The sequence below is a fragment of the Anas acuta genome, chromosome 4 (assembly GCF_963932015.1).
Source record: "Anas acuta chromosome 4, bAnaAcu1.1, whole genome shotgun sequence".
NCBI classification, from domain to species: domain Eukaryota; kingdom Metazoa; phylum Chordata; class Aves; order Anseriformes; family Anatidae; genus Anas; species Anas acuta.
In genome coordinates, this window is record NC_088982.1 from 50,919,968 (window position 1) to 50,932,833 (window position 12,866).

The 12,866-nt window shown below is 35.6% G+C and overlaps 1 long non-coding RNA gene across 1 annotated transcript in view; it reads left to right on the top strand.

The window, feature by feature from the left end:
- The window catches only part of LOC137855260 (uncharacterized), a 49,858-nt gene extending 37,530 nt beyond the window's left edge, over positions 1-12,328 (top strand). The window contains exons 2-3 of the long non-coding RNA XR_011095647.1: positions 10,581-10,701; positions 12,232-12,328. This is a non-coding gene — a long non-coding RNA (uncharacterized lncRNA). The remainder of the gene's footprint in view (positions 1-10,580; positions 10,702-12,231) is intronic.
- Positions 12,329-12,866: the final 538 nt, after the last annotated feature.

A 12,866-nucleotide genomic window follows, 5' to 3' on the forward strand; every position in this document is an offset into this window, starting at 1 on the left:
CCCTCTGATTTGATTCATTATTAACCTAAATAAGCATTTTAAGCAACCACTGTCAAACATATTGTAAAGAAAGAGATGAGAATGTTTAAACACAAAAGGGTGTTAAATAGCTAAGGTCACAATAGCTAAGATCACAAGTCCTGATCCAATGCCACTCACTTAGGTGGAATTTAACATTTGTACACTGAGAAAAGAATTGGACTGTACTTCTTGCAATATATATATATATATATATATATATATATATATATAAATTACACTAAATATATATATTTATATATATATAAATATATATAAATATAATTTTTATATTATATTATATTTTATATATTTTTTATATTTTTATATTTATATATTTATATTTAATATTTATATTATATTTATATTATATTATATTTAATATTTATATTATATTATAATTTTTATAATTTATATATATATAAATATATATATTTTTATATATATATATATATATATAAAAAATAAAAAGGTACATCTCTTCATTTGTTTTCAAAACAACAGGTCTGTATGCTATCCGCATCCATTTTTTCTATTGCTGATTTCTTCAGCATGCTCATGAATATTAGTCTATTGGCAAGGTTTTACATTTATAGTGGAAATTCATTTACTGTAAAAACAAAAATGATACTGTTTGGTTTACAACTCCTTCAAAGGTCAGTAAATGAAAATTTAGTGTGTTATGTTTTAAAAGAATTATTTAAATACTCTTCCTGTAAGCATACTCGTTAGAGAAGTATTCTTCGAAGTATATAAGGGTGGATCCCCAACCTAGAAGAGTAATGAGAATTTGAGTTTCGAGGACAAGGTTCTCGGAATGAAAGAAGCAACATACTAATCCAGCACTAAGAGAACTATTTTTAATGGAAGCAAGATCTGAAGTGTGCCTGAAATCTAAAGTGCCTGAAACATCCAGTAAGAAGTGTATGGGGAGCCTGTAGATTAGCCTTTTCAGCTATGCTGTGCTTGTCTTGTTTGTGATGAGGCTTCTCAGTGCTAGGCAGTTTGGTTAAAAGGCCTTTTTTGGGGAATGTTTTTAGCTAAGTTATTTTCTCAATATCAAGAATTTGTTTAAAGCTTAATATTTCTTGATCCAAGTGCAGCAGGATGTAATCCAGGATGCTTTTGCCAAGAGAGAAAGTAACTCTGAGACCAAATAGCCAAAACAGATTCCTATGACGTCAGAGAATTTTATGTCCTCTGTCTTTGAAAATGATGAACTCCCTACATAGAAAGAGAACTTTAATATCTAATGAGGAGGTTTCATTTGGCATAGTTAGGCAATTACCTGTAAAAGTAGGGTTGCTGATATGAATCTTGTCTATTTTTATGACTCAAAAGCATCATTAATAAGTATGTATTTAATGTATTTTACTTGACCTGTACTGCTAAAATATAATTTAAATAATTTATTTATTATTCTATAGCTGCAAGATATCCCTATTTTTCCCCATGGGGAAATTTTCTTGATTTATTTTGTTGAAATAAGTAAGATGGATAATACTTCAGGGTAGCTAGGGGTCAGTTGCCAATCTAGCCAACTGTGCTACAATACCAAAAAGCAGGGGCAGGAACTATCCAATTCTCTGCCTTGTTTCACTGTACAAGAACCTCAACAGTCTCATTTTATGACTTCAGAGATGTACAGATCACTCACTACTTATGTTTTTTTTTTGGTGGTTGCAACACTGATAAACTATCTTGAGAAACAAACCATACACCTGAATGACATGTGAGTGCTCTCAAACTATTTGGGTATTTTTTTCTTGTGGTTTGATTGAATGATTTGAGATTTTTTTCCTTCTTGTTATCCTTATTAGGTCTGTTAGCTTAGTGGTCTTATTCTGTCAGCAGTCGGTCAGGAAAACAAGTATTAAATGGTTGGACCAGTGCTCAAAGGAAGCTTTTTTTTAAAATGCAAATTGGTTGACTCAGTGCTAGGTTGTTACTACCCTTTCTGAAAAGTGCACGTTTCACTATTTACAAGAAATATTTAAATCTCGTATAAACCTGTTTTTTAACTTACAGTTAATGTGGTGAGTTAACGTTACATCTCTTCTAACAAAATTATTTGTCCCTGAAAGTTTACTAAAAAGCTCCTATTCTGAGGGGCGGCTGCATAAGAAAAATAAAACCGTATTAACCTGTTCAACTTCATGAATCTGCCTTATTCAGCTCCGTAGGCTCATAAACAGTAAGGTTCTAGAAGATGATTCTTAGTAGGATCACAACTTACATTTTCTGAACAACATTTTTGAGGAACCTTTCTCTTTTATAAAGGATATTGGCTCAAGTGGTAGCAAAAATACCCCTTCAGTATCAGTGGTGAGAATAGCAGTGTGAGTCACTTGTGTAGTAGAAGAACTTGAACTTAAACTCAGCTAGAGAGAGGGAAAGGAAAGCAGTGGTGGACAGTGTAATGGGTAGACTATTTGTAGTTTTCAGTTGGAAATCACAGATGAAAAAAAAAAATAATGCATTTGTGGTAGGTATTTTAGAAGTTATCACTTGGGAATTGTATATGGTAGAAAATGCACTCTTGAAATCTTTCTTCTCTCCCTTTCACCCTTCTCCCCCTAGTCTTTGAATTTCTATAACTGAAATCAAAAGAAAATGGGTTTGAGTTCTGCTAGTTTTGGCACAGATAAAAACAAATCATTAGGAAGACATATTTGTAAGACCTGGAAAAATGTGGATTCAAACTGTTAATCTCTAAGAGTTGGTGCAGTAAGTTTTGCTATGATGTTTGCTGGTCTTCCTGAATACTGTAGCTCACTAAAAGAAGGAAATTGCTCACAGATTCAAAATTTTCAGTTTTAATCCAAAACCAAGGTCTTGTATGGTTATGGCCTGAATACCTCTGTATGTTTAGGTCAGAGGTTGGACTCGATGATCTTGGTCTCTTCCAACCTAGAAATTCTGTGATTCTATCTCAATTCCTGCTGTTTAAAGAGCAACAGGAATATGTGTAGATTTCTTGCATCAGTCCCTTGAAACAGTTTTGTTTACTCTATTTTTTATGCAGATGTCTTTTACGCTGCAGCCTTGTTTTTTAATTAGTTTTTACTATTCACAGCTTTTCCTTATATTCCTTCAAATCTTTCTCTCTCCTTGGTGTGTTAAATATATCAAAGCCTGCAGGTCAAGATGACCAAACAAATCTTTTGATGTCTAATTTTGGTGACACTCCAGCTGTAGTGCTTTTTCTTACTCTTTTTTTTTTCTTTTCTTTTCTTTTATTTTTTTTTAATCCTGCTTTCTCCCTTTGACTGTATTGGCTTTTTAAACTCTTCATTTTATTGCCGTATGTTATGCATTCCACATCCTTCGGGCACACTTTAATCTCATTATACACGTTTCAGTTTCTCTCTCTGCTGTTTCCTCTCTGCTATTTTATTATACTCAATTGCACTCAACCTGTTGAATTTCTTCCCTAAACCCTGTTATTCTGAAACCCAATATCTTTGTTTCCCCCTTTGGCTTTTCTCTAGATGTAATTTAATACTTAACTGGATTAAAATTACAATGCAAAATTTGGTTACTTAACTTGTTCAATAAACTTTATCTCTCTCTCCAGAACTAAAAACTTAGTATAGTATAAAATAAAAAAAAAAAATAAATCATTTTATGCTTGTCTATCAATAGAAAAAATTGAAAATCTGAAGTTATGCAGAAGAGACAATTAACACTGTTCTGTATATTAAAAACAAACAAACAAAAAAACCCACACTTCTATGTTACGGAATGTTTCCAGATAGATCTCAACTTTATGGACAGTGTTTCAATCTGTGCTTAGAGGAGTTTATGTGAAGTTTGGAATCAGAAGTGTGTGTAGCTACAGCACCTTGTACTTCCTAGATCTGCTGGCAAATGAATTTTTAAGGACCAGCTTTAGCAACCATGTGCTAGTTGGACTTCGTAGATTTTGTGACAGAACTTGAGGCATAACTAGGACCTGCCCCTTCTTCTCTTCCCCCAGGTGTTAGGAACATGGCTTTATGTTGCTGTTCACAACTGTTGTTTGCAGAAAAAAAAAATCATTTTATTATATTTTTATCTTGAAAAGAGTCAGAACTCCAATTCTAAGTCTTTTTTCAAATCATACATCTTCAGCAAAAATTTTGCCTCAGTGGCAGCAACACTAGAAGCTGATCAGAAGTGGAAGTTGCCTTTTTCTATATTTGTTTCCTATTTGGGGTGATGCAGATTAGGTTCAGAAAGGACTGGATAGAGTTCATCTCGTAGCAAAAGAATGAGGAGTAGGAAAGACTTCACTCCCCAAACAAAAGTGTTTTGTTTTAAAATTATTATTTATTATTGTATAAAAATTCATATATGTCACACTAACATTATGTGAATTGGATAGGCTATCCTGCTGAGAAAGTCTATTTGTTTCTGAGGGTAATGTTGTTTATGAATTGTAATGAACTGAAAAGCAACAGATCAAGTGGAATGCCCTTAATGAAAATGAGTCTTGTTCAGCTGTGATGGAACCATCACAGGACATGATGTAGAACAATAACTTTAAAATTGTGATCTGAGAGGACACAATTTTAACGTAGATCAATATTTAGACTGAACTCTTAATCATCAGATGCAACCATCTGAAGAGATATCTAATTTTTTAACATGTTTAGTTCTGTAAATCTTAATTTTTGTCTTACTCTTTTTGCTGAAACTTTTCCAGCTACTAAATTTAAGACTGATGAAGTTAAGGACATTTAGGAACTTAGTCATGAAATTAATATCAGGAAAGTAAAGAAACAGAAGTGTAGAACTGGAATTGGTATGCTCTTAAGACAAAGAATTAAACCAGAATGGTAGGTTCATACATCAAATTAAACCATAACGTTAGCTTGTTCTTATTTTCCAATCCATCTTTTTAGGAATTAAAATGTCCCTAAATGAATAACATGATAGAAATGTTGATACTCTAAAAGAACTTACTAATTATTCGTGGATCATTCATTCTGTCTAGTTCCTGGTAATTACATAGAAGCAATGACCTAAGAAAACACATTGAAATGGGCATTTTTTTCACTTTTTGCTACAACTTGCTCAGTTGGAAAACTTGTGTAAGCTGCTAGTCAGTAAAGAAAGGAAAGCTATTTGAAATACCGTTTTAGAACAATAATAATACTTAATTCCTTGTGGATATGCCATACTTAGTGCTATAAAAGGATGTATAAGATTCCATTTTCCATACATGTAAAAACTTAATTTAAAAAGGGACTAAGGGACTTTCTTAGTAGAGAACATTCATGGTCATCAGCAATAAAACACAAATTAATTTAGTATTCCCTTGATTTTTGTACTTGTTTATTACTGAGTTTGCTGCAAGTCATTATTGGAAAAAAAAAATTGTGCTCATACTGTTACTGCATATTTCTCAGCTTCTCCCTTTCTGAGCCTGTCCTGTCCACTTTTTTTTTCTTTTTTCTCCCACTGATGCTATATTGAATGTTTCAGATTACCATCTGACATATAAGGAGCTTTCATACTTGATCATTTGACACTGCTTGACCAAACAGAAGGAGCATAGAGGTATGGTAACTGAAAAGCTCACCAATAAGCTATCAAATAACATCTAAAGGACTGCATAAATGGCTCTGAATTAATTGTGTATCATAATAAATGATATATAATTCATTTAACAATTAAACAGTGTCACTTTTTATCCCAAAACTGTCCCTGGAAAAATTCTGAATATTTTCAGATATGCTTTCATATATTCACTCCATAAAATATTAGTAGATTGAGAACATCCGATCATGAAATCATATGATAAACTCAGTTTAGAGGATGGTCACATGTAGACCAGGGTGGGAATCACATGTGAAATGCCAGTGACCTTTTTTTTTTTTTTTTTTTTAACTACAGATCAGACCTACTTACAGTAGAAAATCCAGTACAATTCCTTTAGCTTATCTCACAACTTCTAAGATTTAACTTTCCCCTCAGATTGAAAGATAAAGCCCACTAATCTCTGATTTGTAAAGTATGCCAGAATACTCTCTATAACCTATTCTTTTCTCATATATCCTCCAAAATATGAAGTGTGAGCAGTTGCTAGACTGAAGTTCTGTGTGTGAAGATGGCAAACTACAGTGAGACTCCCTGATTTGAAGCAGAGCTGGTTTGGATTGCAAGCAATACACATGTACACCCTAAAGAATGTTTCTACAGTGATGAAAGAGAATTTAAGAGTCACTAGGAAGCACAGTACCACATTGTTTTATGTTTCACTTTCCTGTGAAGCCTCTGGAGCAGGTTGGCTTCCAACCAAATATTGACTAGGTATGTAGGCACAGTGCAGGAGTACAGGGGTTGGGGGGGCTAACAGATTTATTTTTTCCTTTTATACAAGGAGCTAGGCATCTACCTGGTAAGAGCTTTAGCAGATAACTGGGATGGTGAAAAGCTGATCTCTAAGCTGACATTAGGTGGTACAGAGAAGAATGTAGGAGCAGATGAATCAGAGATTACTAGAGATGCTTTTAAAAATTGTTTTGCTGAACTGAAGTATTTCTAACACAATTCTGTTCTCCAAACATATTGCTCCTGGAGTTGCATGTAAAAAATGTCTTTAACTAGAAGTTTCTTACAGCACTTATGCAGTGATGGACTACAGTTGTCATAGAATGGCTTGGGTTGGAAGGGACCTTACAGATCATGTAACACCATCCCCCCTGCCATAGACAGGGATGCCATCCCCTAGATCAGGTTGGCCAAGGTCACATCCAACCTGGCCTTGAACACCTCCAGGGATGGGGCTTCCACAAGTTCTCTGCAACTTGTTTCCGTGCCTCACTACCCTCACACTGAAGAATTTCCTTCTAATCTATATCTATCCTCTTCTAGTTTAAGACCGCTCCCCCTTGTCCTATCATCTACTTTCTACCCAAGTAGAAAGTCCTTCTCTATTCTTTTCATAAGATCCGTTTAAGCACTGAAAGGCCGCAATGAGGTCCCCCCAGAGCTTTCTCTTCTCCAGGCTGAACACCCCCTGCTTTCTCAGCCTTTCTTCGTAGGAGAGGTGCTCCAGCCCTCTCATCATCTTTGTGGCACCTCCTTTGGAACTGCTGTAACAGGTCCACATCCTTCTTGTGCTGGGAGCCCCAAATCTAGATGCTGGTGGAGTAGAGGGGGAGAATCACCTCCCTCAACCTGCTGGTCACACCTGTGACGGCTGGGTATGGGCCCGATGCTCCAGTGCCATCCATTTTCAGGCCTAGTTGATTCATCAGGTGAGTTGTTACAAACTCCTCAGCAGGTTATGACTTCCATGACCACTGTCCATGTCAGAAAATGTCTTTCATTATAGACCTTAGCATTAAAAGTTTGGGGGGGGGGTGGGGGGGGGTGAGAACTTTGTATTGAGGAACTATTGAGAATAGGATTTCCCCTTTAGGAAAGAGGGTACAGTTGGCAGTTTTCCCTGTTGGCCGGGAAAGAACATAGCCCTTCCCCTGTGATAAGCTCAGGACTGCCAGAGAACAAAACAGCTCCCTTAGTTCTTACATGGTTCTGTCAAACCACAATAGATTAAGAACTGTCCTGCAAATAAGCTGCAGTGTCGAAATCTGTCTGCATGTGGCAGTGGTTTAAACTGTTTAGTAATTTTGCTGTATGCAATTAATACAGTAGTTTGTTACACCTCAGACTTTTGTAGCTCATTGTCTACAGTGCTACCTAATTTAGCTCTAATTGGTTAAGTTTTGAAAATGAGAGACAAATGGATAAATGATTTTCATGTGATTTCTGTCAGAATTGGAATAGACCAAAATGTAGGGGGGAATGACTCCCAGCCCCGTTGAAAGGTATAGATAATCCAGAGGAGTTTATGCAGCAATGGTTATTAATAATTTTTTTGGCTGTTGTAAATGAACATATTTAAAATGACTTTAGATTATGTCTACTTTAGCTAGCACTGTATTCAAAACAAGAAACATGGATGGAAAACAGTTTAAGAAGTTGTGAGGGCTATCAGTCATTTATTAGTATTATTATTATTTTCTGTTCAGGGTCTCTGCAGTTTCCAGCTTCTGTTGCAAGTACAGCTGGTACTGGCAGTGCTGACAAATTGGAGGGAAAATGAGATTGAATCTTTTTTACTGAAGGTTGTTTTGCATTTGTTTGCTTTGTTTGGTTTTCTGTTTGTTTTTGTTTGTTTTAGTGACATCTGTGTGCCTACATGCAAATCTGTGACTAGGAAGGGAAGGGAGAATTTTTAATATTCTTTCTTAGTTTTGCGAAAACAGGAGGTTTTTGCCCTTCTGTCTGCAGTTCTGGAGGGCCAAAGCCTCCACAGGGTTTGCAGTGCCTGCCTAACCCCAGCTTGGCCTGCTGTCTCCAGGCTACCCTCTGTATGGCTGGCCCTCTGTAGACACTGTGACCTGAGGACCAGTGACCTGTGACCCCTCATGATCTCAGGTTCCCCTTTCAGTGTGGTACGGCCTGTGATTCAGGACAGCCTGAACAGGTAACACTTCTGAGATGAAAGCACCAAGAAAGGTATTTTTAATACTAGGATTTCATTATCACCCTAGAGTCAATTCTCCCCTTAGTGCTTTTGAAGACAGATGAGTGTTGTGGTTAGGCTGGGGACCTTTCCTTCCGTGGAAAGGTCCCCTCCATGCCCATACCAACGTCCCAACTCTCAGGCTGACCCAGGCTTGCCAAAGGACTGCCCTGGGTGCACCCCACAACACAGGGCTTGTTCTTTGCCAGCTGTCTCCATAGTTTTGCCCTGGACATGGAGTTGCTGAAGATGTGTGGAGAGTGAGGGGTGAAGGAAAGCAGCATCGCTGTGTGCAAGGTCGGCTTCTTTGGGATGAAACTAGGCAGAAGACACACTCCTGGCGTGTACCTACTATGCTCCATGCAGAAAATGTCAGTCCACTGGTCCAGGCTAGAGGTGGTCTGGGATAAGCAGCCTGGCAAGATATGTATGGCAGTTGGGTTATCTGAGAAGCTTCCCCCTCTCCCCCTCCCCGGAGAGCTGCTCTTAATTATTTTCACCACTTTATAATATAAACTTAGACTGAGACTCTCATGCCTTTGGGGAAAGGACAGTAAGACCAAGCATTACATAATGCTTGTAAACTGTAGCAGGTTTTTGATGCATTCACTTCCTCCCTTTAACAGTGGTTGATAGCAGGTATATGAAGGAAACAATGCAAAGTCCTGCCTCTGGTTCAAGACAGGGATTGTGCTGAGCTGAGGATTCATGTCTCATATGCTCTTTAATGCTAATGTATAATTACATTTAAATCTGTTTTATCTGTTTAATATAATCTTTATGGATTCCTGCTAAGCCCTCGAATTTCAAAATAAAATCCATGTATTGAAATTCCATATATTAACTATGCAGTATATTACAAAATATTTTGTTTTATCCATATCATGTTTTGGTTCCTCCTTGGATGTAACCCATATGCTTCTCTTATGACAATTACTGCTATTGAGTGGTATTTCTTCAACTATTAGTTATTTTTTATAGCTCTGTAGGATCACTTCTTTTTCTTCTTGTCTTAGACCTAAATAGTTGTCATTTTTTAAATTTCTGTTCATATGAGAATTTGTCCATGCTATAATGAGACCCATTAACCTTCTTTGGAGCTTCTTCTATTTCTGCTTTTACCATTTGGAGGTTAAGTAATCAAGCTGAACAGAATTTTCAGAGTTTCAATTTCATTAATTTATATAATGACATTTTAATGTGTTTAGTATTACTCTCATCTCTTACACAAGTTGACACTGTCTTTGCTTTCTGATTGTTGTGCACTGAAGTGACATTTTCTTGAGCTATCCAGTTATGACCGTGTGTAAGTTGTTTCAACTCATTTTTGAAGTTGTCAATATGTAGAGGTCTGCCTTTTCTCAAAATTTTTCATAGGTGAGACACATAGTTGTGCTGTCTGCAGATTTTATCTCATTTTCTTTTTCTATTCTTAGGTTACTCTAAATACACCCTGTGTAAAATACACGCTAAAATTACAAGAATTTATAAAGGTACATGCTATATACAGAAAATGGGACTTGAGCCCCAATGTGTATTTGTGATTACATTTAATACTATGCTGACTGGAAACAAACAGAGAAGTAGCAGGCAGAAAGTAGTTGGGTCAACCCAATGTGAATTTTTTTGTACCTAAGTCAGTATTCAAAAGACTGTTTGAACATTTTTTTTTCCAGTGTCCTGCTTCTGATATACTTATTCTACTGTGTATGAAAGGTATTTTTTGTTGTTGATAATAGAAATTAAGGTACACACAGCCCTACAAACACAAATTAACATTAAAGCAACTGAAAAAAAAATAACTGAAGTTACTAATACATGTGAAAAATTTAAAATACATGCTCTGTCTTCTGTTGTTCTGTACCTCTTCCCTTTCATTGCGCATAGACAATACTTGCAGAACCTGAGAATTTAATTTGTGCGCTCTAATTTTTGGGCATTAATTTATCCCTTTGGGTTACTGTTATTCCTTTGCTTCACCCCAATGAGTTTTATCTCATCTAGACTGCTTTTTTTTTTTTTTTTTTTTTTTTTTTGCTAGGTTATATGTTCAGGTGATAGTTGAATGTTTTCAAATGCTGCTGTGACCCTCTTATGGAAGGTGCTGTTTCAAATCCAGTTTTAGAGAAGCTTTCCACTTGAAAAGCCTATCTACTGAAGAGGTAAGAGACAACATGAATAAGCCTTGTTAGTCAGTTGGCTCACTTCCTGGTCAGAAATACGTGCAAGGTACCAGTGTGTTCAACAGGCAATTTGCTGAACTAGCTGTGTTTCTAGTGTTTAAAAAATATTACCATTCAGCCATTTCAATGTATACTTATGTAGGATATGAGGACATCATAGAAATCCTGTTGTTTTATATAGTTAAACTTCATGAGAAGTCTATACAAGTGTTTTTGTGGTGCTTTTGTTGTTGTTGTTTTTCCGTATGTTTACATAAGACAAAATGATGTCTGCTTCTCTTGAAATCAATTGTTTACATGTGAAACCTTTCTGCTGGAAAGGTTCTTCTAGGCTACATACATCTCAATTGTCACTCAAGCAAAGAGGTAACTGACCAGTCTTCACATGAATCATTTGAAGTCATAAAGTTGAAAAGGGTTTTGAAGTTTTGCTTGAGTTTGACTTCCCTTCCAGAGAAAAGAGAACACTACCTTTAAAGCTCTTTCATCACTAGAAATTGCAGGGTGTTAATCCTGTCTGAATACTTAAAGATACGTGCCATCAGCTGTATTGGTAGTCTCCTGAAATGGTAATAAAAATAAAATTAAAAAATTTCTCATCCTCATCTACCTTCTTGCAGAACTTACATGAATCATATGCCAAGAAAATATACACAAAAAGACTATAATACTAATACTAGTTTTCACATTTTGTCCGTTTTTGTATGGACTTCTCCATATTATCATGATTTCCTCTTTATTAAGGGTTAACAGGAAATATTCACAATGGATAAGCAATAGCAGGATAGAGCATCATGTCTGAGTAGGAATACTGTAATACTAAAAGATGAAATAAAAATATATATGCTATCCAACATACTGAATACTATGAAATTTCATTATGATGTTCCAGTTCAGTTGTGTGCTCGGTGTGTGATTATCATACTGGTCTGTAAGATGTACTTTCTTATATATTTTTTTTCTTCTACTTAAGGAGTAATTGTAAAAATTGTAAGAAGTTTCAGGGGGATTGGATAAAAGTATTTTAAAAGCTCTGAAGAGAGATCTTTGAACCTTAGAAGAGGAACTTGGTAATGATAAGGGATTACAGGGACAAATGGTTTAGAACATTTAGTTTATGTAGTCTATGGTGTGTCCTTCCTCAGTGAGATAATCAACTACAACCTCACAAGTTTTAGACAGTTTCTAAACCATGTGTTGCTTGGAGTGAAACTCCAATGATCAGCAGTTTATTAGCAAATATCTTGGTAATTTAGTATTAGACACCGATTTTCTTCCTCAGTTTGCAATAAAATTGATCTGACATATAAAAAAGTAATTATGTACAAACACACCACAGTTGGACACTCACTGTAAAAACTTAGGTGCACTAAATAGAAAAGATGAATCTGATAGATGATATTTCCTTGTGTTATATGCAGGCAGACATCTGGTATGAAATTTACTGGAGGTGCAATTCCATTAATAATCAATTATTGTTTGGGAATATATATTATTGTTTATTTGCAGAAAATTATGTAAAGCCCATGAATGAATATGAGCGTGAAAGTTTAGAGCAGATGGGAGTCAACTCTGGCTACTCTACACAGGCATTTAATTTCTGTGTTTTATAGACCATATAAATAATTTGTTGGTTTAGGGTTTTTGTTTCATCAGTACAATTCTCGATTTGCTTAGAAGCTAGTCTTTTCCATCTCTCTCTTTCCTGCCAACATGCATGGCTTCCAAAAAATAGTGTGTGTTATATTTCAAATAAAGGAGTCTAGGTTAAAAGTTTCACTTATGAAGGGAAAACACACAATGTAGTATACATGTATTTTGGTTAAGTTCCAGTGAAGTGTCCTGAAGTATTTCACCAATATGAAAACTGAACAACAGCTGAAACCATTCTGGAGTGACTTCTAATTTCCTTTGTTTTTAATTTATTTCCAGATCAGTGGCTATATCTATTTGTCTCTCAACAGTCAGTAAAATGAATAGCTACTCAAAATGTGGTTCAAATTAATCTCTGATACAGCTCTGCTGATTTTGAAGAACTTTGTCTACCAAATCAGTGAAAATAAGGTTGGTCTGGGGTAGGGTGTATCTAGTGTGGAGACAAGTTTACTATACACAACGCAAAATGACATGTTCATAATATTGAA